The 13,938-nt window shown below is 38.0% G+C and overlaps 1 non-coding gene across 1 annotated transcript; it reads right to left on the bottom strand.

The window, feature by feature from the left end:
* Window positions 1–12,963: 12,963 nt before the first annotated feature.
* Window positions 12,964–13,071, bottom strand: LOC130938423 (small nucleolar RNA R71). The gene has a single exon (XR_009069589.1). It is a non-coding gene; the product is annotated as a small nucleolar RNA R71 (small nucleolar RNA).
* Window positions 13,072–13,938: the final 867 nt, after the last annotated feature.

Genomic DNA, 13,938 nt, shown 5'->3' with positions numbered 1-13,938 from the left:
GACGAAGAATAGATACATCGTCAGTAGGCATGACACCATAGGGAGCAATTTGTTGATCTACAAATCCAACAGCATCAAAGTCGGGAGCACCAAGATTAAAAGGCTCGACAGTCCGAGGTCTTTTTGGAGGAAGAGCGGCAGAAGGAGAGGAGGTACCAACAGAAGTTTGCGACGGATCGACCAAACGAACCCGGGGAGTAGGGGTCATCCTCCTCGGCCCAGGAGAGCTCGGGATAGACGGCTTCGACAAAACCGGGGAGAACCCTTCTCCGACCACCTTGGTCGGGACGTTCTGAGCTGCGGTAGCTTTCCTCGCCTTCTTAAAGGCCTTCATCGAGTCATTATTCTTCGACATCTCTGAAAAATTCAAAAAATACAGCAACTTACAAGCCAGAAAAGAAAGCAGAAAACAAAACAATTGGGGACACAGTTTATAATACCCAGCACGGTGCGGATCAAGGATGGATCCCCCAGAAATTTCTTGGTCTCAAGATGGGGAGGTTCCCCCCAAATATCCTTCAAAGCAGCAGCAAAAGCCTGCTCAACCTCGTCTAACATCTCCCAGGTATACCTAGATACAACTGCATTCCTCTGCCATTCTAAAGGAAAACGAGGCTCGCCATTCTCATCCAGAAAGAAAGGATGAGCTCCTTCAACAGCTCGGATCTTGAAAAAGTAATTCTTAAAATCTCGTAAAGACTCATCATACATGGAAAAAACCTTATGTCCCTGGGCCGACCTAAAAGAAATCCAAGAAGCTTTCTTTTTGGTAGTTCTAGGCTTGGTCAACACAAACAGATATAGAAAAAGTGTTAAAGAGGGCATAACACCGAATTCATGACAAACCAGCTGAAAAATCTTAATAAAATCTCAAGAATTTGGATGAAGCTGAGATGGGGCTACGTTACAAGACCACAACAGGTCAGTCTCAAAGGAAGTAAAAGGAAGGGTAATATTCATCTGGCTAAAGAAGAAATAATATACATAAAAGAAAGGACGCTCCCCCTGGGTCGGAACAGGAAAGTAGACCCTGTCATCAGAATCGGGTGCCACCAACTCATAGTTGCGTTCTTGATTCTCACTACTACATATCCGATGGTGTTTTCTAAGCTCCGCACAGAACTCCGAATTAGCTAGAGACACACATAGCAACACAAGGAAGTCCAACCAGTCGGACATCCCCTAGGGAACCTTAGAAGACGCCTCGACAATTGATGAGCGGATAATTTATACGCTTTTTGGCATTGTTTTTAGTATGTTTTTAGTATATTTTAGTTAGTTTTTATTATATTTTTATTAGTTTTTAGTTAAAATTCACTTTTTTGGACTTTACTATGAGTTTGTGTATTTTTCTATGATTTCAGGTATTTTCTGGCTGAAATTGAGGGTCTTGAGCAAAAATCTGATTCAGAGACTGAAAAGGACTGCAGATGCTGTTGGATTCTGACCTCCCTGCACTCGAAATGGATTTTCTGGAGCTACCAAAGCCCAATTGGCGCGCTCTAAACGGCGTTAGAAAGTAGACATCCTGGGCTTTCCAGCAATGTATAATAGTTCATACTTTATCCGAGATTTGATGGCCCAAACTGGCGTTGCAAATCAGCTTCAAAATTCCCGGCGTTTAACGCCGGAACTGGCACAAAAATTGGAGTTAAACGCCCAAACTGGCATAAAAGCTGGCGTTTAACTCCAGAAAAAGTCTCTACACATGAAAGCTTCAATGCTCAGCCCAAGCACACACCAAGTGGACCCCAGAAGTGGATTTTTACATCATTTACTCATTTCTGTATACCCTAGGTTACTAGTTCACTATTAATAGGACCTTTTGATATTGTATCTCTACCTTATGACACATTACACGTTTCTCATTGTATCTTCTACAGCATGAGTCTCTAAACCCCATGGTTGGGGGTGAGGAGCTCTGCTGTGTCTTGATGGATTAATGCAATTACTACTGTTTTTCATTCAATCATGCTTGCTTCCATTCTAAGATATCACTTGTTCCTAAACCTGATGAATGTGATGATCCGTGACACTCATCATCATTCTCAACTATGAACGTGTGCCTGACAACCACCTCTGTTCTACCTTAGATTGAGTAGATATCTCTTGGATTCCTTAATCAGAATCTTCGTGGTATAAGCTAGAATTGATGGCGGCATTCAAGAGAATCCGGAAGGTCTAAACCTTGTCTGTGGTATTCTGAGTAGGATTCAAGGATTGAATGACTGTGACAAGCTTCAAACTCCTGAGGGCTGGGCGTTAGTGACAGACGCAAAAGAATCACTGGATTCTATTCCAACCCGATTGAGAACCGACAGATGATTAACCGTGCTGTGACAGAGCGCGTTGAACATTTTCACTGAGAGGATGGGAGGTAGCCATTGACAACGGTGAAACCCTACATACAGCTTTCCATGGAAGGAGCCTTGCGTGCTTGAAGAAGAAGACAGTAGAAAAGCAGAGGTTCAGAAGATAGAGCATCTCCAAAACCTCAACCTGTTCCCCATTACTGCAAAACAAGTACTTATTCCATGTTCTTTTGCTTTTTACAATCAACCCTGATAATTATTGATATCCTGACTAAGAGTTACAAGATAACCATAGCTTGCTTCAAGCCGACAATCTCCGTAGGATCGACCCTTACTCACGTAAGGTATTACTTGGACGACCAGTGCACTTGCTGGTTAGTTGTGCGGGATTGCAAAAGTGTGATTGCAATCTCGTGCACCAACAATATTTTTGTGAGAAGACATGGTTAACTAGTCCTACAAGAAGAAAAGAAGATTAGATTACTCAAAAACATCTCGAAACACTAATCAAACTACTCGGGCATAAATGGAGACAACTCGAAAACTAAAGCGTATAGGTATCAAGAAGCTAGGCAAAGCAACAAAAGGAAACCGCAGGACCCAGTCCAAAAAGTTCCAGGGGCATCCTTTGGAGGCAGAATAAGGACTCAGGGAAGCCTACAAGCCTACATCTCTACACGTCCCAACAAGAAAATAAAGTCTCTATTTCAACAAGAATGACACTCGGAAAGGCCACAAACCAAATAAAATCATCAAAATTAGGTGCCTCTCGAAAATACGATTTCAGTCTACCCAACAGCAAGAACATGCGAAGCGGAAAAACTGTCAAAGGCACAACCTTTCTTCAAAATCAAACAAGCCACTTATACAGAAACAGGCAACAACATGTAAAACCCAAGAAGCTTCAACCATTCAGGAAATGCCAGAAAAGAAGAAACCAGAAATCACAGTGACAAAAAGCATAGAAATGCAAAAAGGTTCAAACTTTCCAAAAATTACTCAAGTAAAAACCCTACTGTACCAAGAAAACAAAACAATGCAAGCAAAAGAGAAGATGAACCAACCTTAGAAAAGGGGAAGCGTACGGAGGAGAGATTGAAGACAAAGCGGTCGTCGAAAACAAAGAGGGCACCTACGATCACCAAGCAACGTTGCAAAGAGAAGACGCAAAAGGGCGAAACACAGGCAAAAACAGAAAAATGAGAAAGAAAAGGGGAAGTTACAGAGAAGAGGAAAAACCATTTCTGTGTGTGAAAATTCAAAATAAAAGAAAAGAAACGGGGCATTGAAAACCAATTAATGAGGGCATTAAAACCCTCGTGCATTCCCGGGCAAGGACGCTAAAAAGCGCGCACTTTCAGAGGAAACGAAATGTTCTGCATTCAAAAAACTCTACAAGGATAAAATCGACAAAATGCTTGAGTTCGGCTTCACCTGAGAAGGTTCGAAGTCCTAAAACTAAGACTCGACCTAAAGACCAAGCTCGAGCAGGGGCACTGTTCATACCCTGGGTCAAAGCTGTCCGACCCAGGATGTGCTACAGACAAAGCGACCGACCTCTTCAGGTCAGGATGACCCGACCTCTTCTCAAAGAGCTCGGCCAAGTCACAGGAAAGCCCAATAAAGGGCCCAAATAGAGGAACACGTCCCGAATCCAAGGGCAGCCCAAGCCCGTAGAGATAAAGGCGGTTCCCTTGAACATAAGAAGACCTCACTCAAAGATAAGATAAGATAAGATAACTATCTTATCTCCGGAATGGTCACTCTCCACCATTATAAATACACTGGAGCACCCCAGGTATAACTCATACTTTGATTCTACTAAATACCTGCTTAATACCCTTGCTAATTTATGCATCGGAGTCCCTTGCAGGTACCCCCCACCCTCCGGGGACAAAGGATCAGCACCATCACCAAATCTAGCAATTCGGACACGACAGCTCCGACCAGCTCAGAAGATCTCGTCCGAGATCGACCTACAGTTTCAGGTAACACTCGGAACAGTTAGTTTAAGTAAATACAAATAAAACTTGTTGAATGTTCAGTTCAGTAGGTATGCAGATGGTTATTTTAATTCTTAATTGGGTGGTTATTTTGTTCGAATCGGTGATGTCCGGTGAGGAAGAGATTGACACTGGCGAAAGGGGATGGTTGATGAAGGCGCAACAGTAGAGGGTTTGGAGAAGAAGATGTTGATTTGGTAAATTAGGGTATAGGAGAAGGTTAAAATTTTGAAATAACTAAATGAGATTTTTGGTTTGAGTAATTTAAGTGGTATTTTTTTCCTTTATTGGGCCAAATTTTTAACCCATTGTTCACATTGTTCAAATTATCCATTGTCTACCTAGCAGAGCCGTTGTTTAAATTCATTAATCTCTAAACCAACAAAACTGTAAATAACTCTTCCCACAGATCTGCTACATATCCAAGTATTATTGTCATCCAAGTTCAACCAAGTAGACTTAACACCAACAAAAATCACTCTCATTTAAAGAGCATGATTATACGCGCAGGGCTTTACGTTATCATCGTCGTCTTCTTCTTCTCAGCATTCCTCCTCTTCATCCTTCTTCTCACGTTCCTTCTTCTTCGCGTGTTTTCTCTTCATTGCCATTCTTTTGTTGCTGCTGTTGTTGCTGTATTTTTTTCTCCCCTCTTCTCCTTGGTGATTTTACAACATTATGAGTTTCTTCTTCTTTTTTGTTTAATTTTTTTCTCTTTTTCTAGGTTTTATTCCTCTCAATAGACTAAAACAAGAAGAATTATAACAAAATAAAATAAAAAGAAGATGAAGAAGCAGTAGAAGATGAGGAGAAAGAGATTTGAATTGTGTAAAATAACGAGACCAAATACACCTTAATTTACACGGAAATGAATCAAAATTATATCTAGAATGAATCTAAAATTAAATTCCAAATAAACCGAAATTACTTAATGATAACAATACATAAACAAACTCGTTTCAAAACAAATACAGACCAAGTACTCCTTATTAAATCCAGAATGAACCGAAATTACTCAATAATTGCATTCAAAAGCAAGCACACAAACAAAACTGAATGATCAGAAATTCAATTAGAAATGAACCGAAATTACATCAAGAATGAATCAAAAATAAAATTCTAAATGAAACGAAATTACTTAATTATAATGATACATAAACAAACTCATTTCAAAACAAGTACAAACCAAGTGCACCTTATTTAAATCAAGAATGAAGTGAAATTACTTAATGATTGCATTCGAAAACAAGTACACAAAACACATTTAAATCCGTCAAGTGATTTTGCAGTATTAGATATTTCTTCTTCTTTGTTTGATTTTTTCATGTTTTTATTATTATTATTAAGAGGGTAAAACAAGAAGAATTTTGAGAAGGAAAATCAAGAAGGAGAAGATAAACAAGACAAGAATAAGAAGAATATAAGGAGGAGTTTTGAGAAGTTTTTTATTCTTATTTCTCCTTTTTTGTTTGATTTTTTTTTCTCTTTTTTTTTTGGTTTTATTCCTCTCAAGAAAGGATGTGAGGAGGAAGGGTTTTAAATTATGAAAATAATGAGACCAAATGTACCTTAGTTCACTTAGAAATGAACCAAAATTACATCCAGAATGAACCGAAAATTGAATTCCAAATGAGCCAAAATTACTTAATGATGACGATACACAAACAAACTCATTTTAAAACAAGCACAGACCAAGTGTACCTTATTTAAATCTAGAATGAATCAAAATTACTTAATGCTTGCGTTCAAAAACAAGTACACAAACAAAATTAAATGATCAGAATTTCACTCAGAAATTAACCGAAACTACATCTAGAATGAACCAAAATTACTTAATGATGAACAAAATTGTTTCAAAACAAGCACAGACCAAGTGCATGTTACTTAAATCCAGAATGAACCAAAATTACTTAATGATTGCATTCGAAAACAAGTGAATCATGAACAAAAACACATCCAAATCCATCAAGTGATTTTGCTGTATTTTGCATTTCTTCTTCTTTGTTTGATATTTTTTATGTTTTTATTATTATTAAGAGGGTAAAAAACAAAGAATTATGAGAAAGAAAAACAAGAAGGAGAAACTGAACAAGACAAGAAGAAGAAGAATGTGATGAGAAGTTTTGAGGTATTTTTTATTCTTGTTTCTTCTTTTTTGTTTGATTTTTTCTCTGTTTCTTGGTTTTATTACTCTCAAGAGAGGATGTGAGGAGGAACAATTTTAAATTGTGCAGAACAATGCACCTTAATTCACTCAGAAATGAATCAAAATTACATCAAGAATGAACCAAAATTAAATTCTGAATGAACCGAAATTAATTAATGATAATGATATACAAACAAACTTGTTTCAAAACAAGCACAGACAAAGTGTACCTTATTTAAATTTAGAATGAACCAAAATTACTTAATGATTACGTTAAAAAACAAGCACCCAAACAAAATTGAATGATCAGAAATTCAGTCAGAAATAAACTGAAATGACGTTTAGAATGAACTGAAAATTAAATTTCAAATGAACTAAAATTACTTAATGATGACGATACACAAACAAAATCATTTCAAAACAAGCACAGATCAAGTGCACTTTATTTAAATCCAGAACAAACTGAAATTACTTAATGATTGCATTCAAAAATTAGTAGACAATATCATGAACAAAAATACATCAAAATACATAATGTAATTTTTTAGCATTATGCATTTTTTTCTTTTTTGTTTGATTTTTTTATGTTTTTATCATTATTGATGAGTTCAGTAAACAATTAATAACTTTGGTGATGACAAACATAGTGTTATTTGGGTGAATAACCCAATTGGGTTTGATGAGGTTGTTTAAGTGTGTGGTGCGGAATTTCTAGATTCACAAACTAACCGGAAAGTGCACCGGGTCATACCAAGTAATACCTCAGATGAGTGAGGGTTGATCTCACGAGGATTGATGGACTGAGCAACAATGGTCAAATGATTCCTTAATTAGGCAGCAGAAAGTGATTGTTTTGGGGTTCAAAAGCATTAAACAGTGATTCAAAGAGTAAGAAAGCAAATAGTGCGAATGGTGTGAAATGTATAAGAGATAGCAGTTAAGGTATCAGAGATGTTTACTTTTTCCGGATTAAGTTTTCTTACCAACTATTTTAATCATGCAAGATTCATTTCATGGCAAGCTATCAGTGGCTAAACCTTAATGTCTTAGTGATTTAGTCTTCTCTAACCTAGTTAACTGCCAATGTCTTGGTCACTTAATTTCGATTAGAGGGTTAAGTTCAATTCTAGTTTATGGCCACAAAAACTCTAATTACCCAAAGCTAAGAGGATTATATGTCACATATCCCGGTTAGTTCAAGTAATTAACGATTTAGGAAGAATTTACTTTCAAGCTGTTGTTCAGGTGAGATATCTCCCAAGAATCACAATAACGCATATAGAATAAGGGTTAGTCTTCCAATCTACCCAGATTCAGAAGATGAAGAACGAAAGTAATCCTTGAAAATTAAAATAGAACAGTAATAGTTTTAATCCATAGAAATAAACAGAGCTCCTAACCTTAACCAAGGAGGTTTAGTGGCTCATGCTTCAGAGAGAAAACTAGGGTTCAGAAAATGTGAAAATGTGAAAGTGCAGAAGTGAGAAGGCTTCCCGAAGGGTGAATCTTTTTCCTCATATATCTAACCTAATTTGATTTGAAACTAAAATAAAATAATAAAGTCTAAACTTAAAAGATTTGTTTGTAAATAAAAATAACTAAAATAAAATAAAATAAAGTAATTAAAAGCTAAATCCAACTAGAAATGCTCCTTAGATGAGATTGTGATCCGGATTATCTGGAGCTAAATGCCAGCTTGGCATTTAGCACCCAAAGGGGGGCAGAACACCTCTGATCTTGCTGAGTTCCTGGCGCTAAACGCCAGCTTGGCATTTAGCGCCCTAGTGGGCAGCTCCAACTCTTCTCCTTCTTGTCCAAAACTCTGCCAAATTTATCCGAATTTCACCTGAAATAATTAAAGAGGATTTTAACACTAAAATATAATTAAACTCACTAAATTCTAACTAAATTTAACTAGAAAATAAGAAGAAAATAATGGAAAGATGCTCACGCATCACAACACCAAACTTGAACTGTTGCTTGTCCTCAAGAAACTAAAAATAATATAGGACTGAAAAGAGAAAATGCCTAAAACTTGAGTGTTTATTTAAGCTCTTGTCTAATTACTGAGTGGTATTTTTGGTACTATAATTCTGAATAGATTTGGCATCTCACTATCCTTTGAAGTTCAGAAATATTAATGTCCTTCAGAATTAGAACTTGGATGATATTATGGATTCTTTTACTCCTTAAGCTCTGATTGATCCTTAAATACAAGTTTTTCTTTTCTTTCCTTTGGTGCTTTGCACCTTGAGTCTAGCCGTGACTCTAAGTGTTTTGTCTCAAGCTTCACTTGACACAAAATTACCACAAGAACTTAATTGGGGAACTCTTTGGAGTTAGATTTTTCTTTTACTATTTTTCTAGTCAGTGGTGCTCAGAGCCTTTGGTATACTCTATAATTGCACTTGGTCTTGACTCTTAGTGCTTTGTCTCAAGTGTTACTTGACACATTCGCACCACAAGCATATGGTTAGGAAAACAACTTTTTGAGCTTTTAATCATGTTTGACCTTCCTAACCATTGCTGTTCAGAGCCTTGGACCTTGCTTTTTATTTTTCTTTTAGCTGTTTGTTTTGCTTTAGGGACTGATGAGCGGATAATTTGTACGCTTTTTGGCATTGTTTTTAGTATGTTTTTAGTATCTTTTAGTTAGTTTTTAGTATATTTTTATTAGTTTTTAGTTAAAATTCACTTTTCTGGACTTTACTATGAGTTTGTGTGTTTTTCTGTGATTTCAGGTATTTTCTGGCTGAAATTGAGGGATCTGAGCAAAAATCTGATCCAGAGACTAAAAAGGACTGCAGATGCTGTTGGATTCTAACCTTCCTGCACTCGAAGTGGATTTTCTGGAGCTACAGAAACCCAATTGGCGCGCTCTCAACGGCGTTGGAAAGTAGACATCCTGGGCTTTCCAGCAATATATGATAGTCCATACTTTGCCCAAGATTTGATGGCCCAAACCGGCGTTCAAAGTCACCTCAAGAAATCCCAGCGTTAAACGCTGGAACTGGCACCCAAATGGGAGTTAAACGCCCAAACTGGCATCAAAGCTGGCGTTTAACTCCAAGAGGAGTCTCTATACGAAAAATGCTTCATTGCTCAGCCCAAGCACACACCAAGTGGGCCCGGAAGTGGATCTTTATGTCATTTACTCATCTTTGTACACCTTAGGCTACTAGTTTTCTATAAGTAGGACCTTGTACTATTGTATTTAACAATCTTGGTAGCTATCTTTGAGTTTTATGCTATCTTAGATCATTTGGGAGGCTGGCCTCACGGCCATGCCTAGACCTTGTGCTTATGTATTTTCAACGGTGGAGTTTCTACACACCATAGATTAAGGTGTGGAGCTCTGCTGTACCTCGAGTATTAATGCAATTACTATTGTTCTTCCATTCAATTCTGCTTGTTCTTTGTCCAAGATATCACTTGTTCTTCAACTTGATGAATGTGATGATCCGTGACACTCATCATCATTCTCACTCATGAACAAGGTGACTAACAACCATTCTTGTTCTACAAGCAATCAAAGCTCTAGTGAATATCTCTTGGATTCCTGATAACACGATGCATGGTAGATCGCCTGACAACCGAGTGCTCGCCTGACAAACGAGCCAGCCATTCCGTGAGATCAGAGTCTTCGTGGTATAGGCAGGACCTGATGGCGGCATTCAAGAGAATCCGGAAGGTCTAACCTTGTCTGTGGTATTCTGAGTAGGATTCAATGATTGAATGACTGTGACGTGCTTCAAACTCCTAGCAGGCGGGGCGTTAGTGACAGACGCAAAAGTATCAATGGATATTATTCTGGCCTGACCGAGAACCGACAGCTGAATTCCGCTATGCCGTGACAGGGCATATGCCAATCGCTTTCACTGAGAGGATGGGAGGTAGCCACTGACAATGGTGAAACCCTACACGAGCTTGCCATGGAAAGGAGTAAGAAGGATTGGATGAAGACAGTAGGAAAACAGAGAGACGGAAGGGAAGGCATCTTCATGCGCTTATCTGAAGTTCCTACCAATGAATTACATAAGTATCTCTATCTTTACCTTTTATGTTATTTTCGTTCATCACCATCATACATTTGAGTCTGCCTGACTAAGATTTACAAGATGACCATAGCTTGCTTCATAGCAACAATCTCCGTGGGATCGACCCTTACTTACGTAAGGTATTACTTGGACGACCCAGTGCACTTGCTGGTTAGTTGTGCGAAGTTGTGTTTATGCCATGGTATTGAGCACCAAGTCTTTGGAGCCATTACCGGGGATTAATTGAATATGGACAAAGTAGTGATCACAATTTCGTGCACCAAGTTTTTGGCGCCGTTGCCGGGGATTGTTTGTGTATGGACAACTGACGGTTCATCTTGTTGCTTAGATTAGGTATTTTTTTTCGAAATTCTTGAAGGTGAATCCTAGAGTTTCATGATGATTTGTTGAAATCTGGCTGGCTGAGAAGCCATGTCTAATTTCATTGGACCGAGGTTTCAACTTATCATCACAAGAGCTTGATGATTTTTATCAATCTTGCTTTTGGAGCAGTGATCTGCTAAGGCTCGGCTGGCCTTTGGCCATGTCTAGTGTTTTGGACCGAAGCTTTCTTTGAAAGCTTGGCTGGCTGTGAAGCCATGTCTAATTCCTGGACCGGAGTCTTAGACTAGCATTGCACTGATTCCTGGAATTCTCATTAAGAATTTTGATATCTTTTTCCACTTAATTTTCGAAAAAACACAAAAAAAAATCACAAAATCATAAAAACCAAAAATATTTGATGTTTCTTGCTTAAGTCTAGTGTCTCATCTTAAGTTTGGTGTCAATTGCATGCATTCATTCATGTGTCTTAAGGATCTTCAAGTAATTCTTGATGATTTCTTACTCTGATCTTTGAATTCTTTTGGCTTGAGTGTTTATGCGTCTCATATAGTGTCAGTAGTATACAAACTGCTAAGTTTGGTGTCTTGCATGCATTGTTATTTGATTCTTGTTGCATTTTGATTGTTAAAAATCCAAAAATATTTTTAATTTGTGTCTTTTCAAGTCAATAATACAAAGAATTGAAGATTCAGAACATACTGCAGAGGAATTATACAGAAAAAGCTGGGCGTTCAAAACGCCCAGTGAAGAAGGACAGACTGGCGTTTAAACGCCAGCCAGGGTACCTGGTTGGGCGTTTAACGCCCAAAAAGGGTGCATTTTGGGCGTTAAACGCCAGAATGTATACCATTCTGGGCGTTTAACGCCAGGATGGTGCTAGGGGGAGATTTTGTTTTCAAAATCAATTTTTTTCAAGTTTTCAAAGTTTTTCAAAATCAAATCTTTTTCAAATCAAATCTTTTCAATCAAATGTTTTCAAAAATCAATTTCTTTCCTTTTTTCAAAGATACTTACTAACAATTAATGATTTGATTGAACATCTCAAATTTGTTGCCTTTTCTGTTGAGAAAGGTTTAATGTTTGAATCATATCTTTTCTTGTTAGGCAAGTCACTAATTTTCAAAATCAAATCTTTTAAAATTATTTTCAAAACATATCTTTTAAAATTGTTTTCAAATCATATCTTCTCAATCACATCTCTTTAAAACTAATCATATCTTCTTAACCTCATCTTTTTCAAAATAGTTTTCAATCAAATCTTTTTGATTTCTAATTTCAATTCCTTTTTCAAAAATCACTTGATTTCTTTCTTACTTTTATTTTTGAAAATCAATTAAGTGTTTTTCAAAATGTTTTCAAAATCTTTTTAATTGAATTTTCGAAAATCTTCTTCCTCTCCTCCCACATCCTTCTATTTATGGAGTACTACTCCTTCTTAATGCACAATTCGAACTCTATCTAATCAAGTTCGAATTCTTCTACTTCCTTCTTCTACTTTTCTTTTCCTCTAACACTTCAAGGAATCTCTATACTGTGACATAGAGGATTCCACATTTTCTTTTTCTCTTCTCTTTCATATGAGCAGGAGCAGAGACAAAGGCATTCTTGTTGAAGCTGACCCTGAACCTGAGAGAACCTTGAAGCGAAAGCTAAGAGAAGCCAAGGCACAACTCTCTTTAGAGGACCTGACCGAATTCTTCAAAGAAGAAGAACACATGGCAGCCGAAAACAACAACAATGCCAACAATGCAAGGAAGGTGCTGGGTGACTTTACTGCACCTACTCCCAACTTCTATGGGAGAAGCATCTCTATCCCTGCCATTGGAGCAAACAACTTTGAGCTTAAGCCTCAATTAGTTTCTCTAATGCAACAGAATTGCAAATTCCATGGACTTCCAATGGAAGATCCTCATCAGTTTTTAGCTGAATTCTTGCAAATCTGTGACACAGTCAAGACTAATGGGGTTGACCCTGAGGTCTACAGACTGATGCTATTCCCTTTTGCTGTAAGAGACAGAGCTAGAATATGGTTGGACTCACAACCTAAAGATAGCCTGGACTCTTGGGAAAAGCTAGTCAATGCCTTCTTGGCAAAGTTCTTTCCACCTCAAAAATGGAGTAAGCTTAGAGTGGAAGTCCAAACCTTCAGACAGAAGGATGGAGAATCCCTCTATGAAGCTTGGGAAAGATACAAACAATTAATCAGAAGATGTCCCTCAGACATGCTTTCTGAATGGAGCATCATAGGTATCTTCTATGATGGTCTCTCTGAACTATCCAAGATGTCTCTGGATAGCTCTGCTGGAGGATCTCTTCATCTGAAGAAGACGCCTGCAGAGGCTCAAGAGCTAATTGAAATGGTTGCAAATAACCAATTCATGTACACTTCTGAAAGGAACCCTGTGAACAATGGGACTAATCAGAAGAAAGGAGTTCTTGAGATTGACACTCTGAATGCCATACTGGCTCAGAACAAGATATTGACTCAACAAGTCAATTTAATTTCTCAAAGTCTGTCTGGAATGCAAAATGCACCTGGCAGTACTAAGGAAGCTTCATCTGAGGAAGAAGCTTATGATCCTGAGAACCCTTCAATGGAAGAGGTGAATTACCTAGGAGAACCCTATGGAAACACCTATAATTCTTCATGGAGAAATCACCCAAATTTCTCATGGAAGAATCAAGAGAGACCTCAACAAGGTTTCAATAATAATAATGGTGGAAGAAACAGGCTTGGCAATAACAAGCCTTTTCCATCATCTTCTCAGCAACAGACAGAGAGTCCTAAGCAGAATACCTCTGACTTAGCAACCATGGTCTCTGATCTAATCAAAACCACTCAAAGTTTCATGAATGAAACAAGGTCCTCCATCAGAAATTTGGAAGGACAAGTGGGTCAGCTGAGCAAGAAAATTACTGAACTCCCTCCTAGTACTCTCCCAAGTAATACAGAAGAAAATCCAAAAGGAGAGTGCAAAGCCATAACCATGGCCGAATATGGAGAGGAAAGAGAGGAGGTGGACGCCACTGAGGAAGACCTCAATAGGCGTGCACCAACCTCCTCTGAGTTCCCCAATGAGGAACCATGGGAATCT

The sequence above is a fragment of the Arachis stenosperma genome, chromosome 6, assembly GCF_014773155.1.
Source record: "Arachis stenosperma cultivar V10309 chromosome 6, arast.V10309.gnm1.PFL2, whole genome shotgun sequence".
In the NCBI taxonomy this organism is placed as follows: Eukaryota; Viridiplantae; Streptophyta; class Magnoliopsida; order Fabales; family Fabaceae; genus Arachis; species Arachis stenosperma.
Note: the sequence above shows the minus strand (reverse complement) of the source record. Positions and strands in the feature narration are given on the sequence as shown.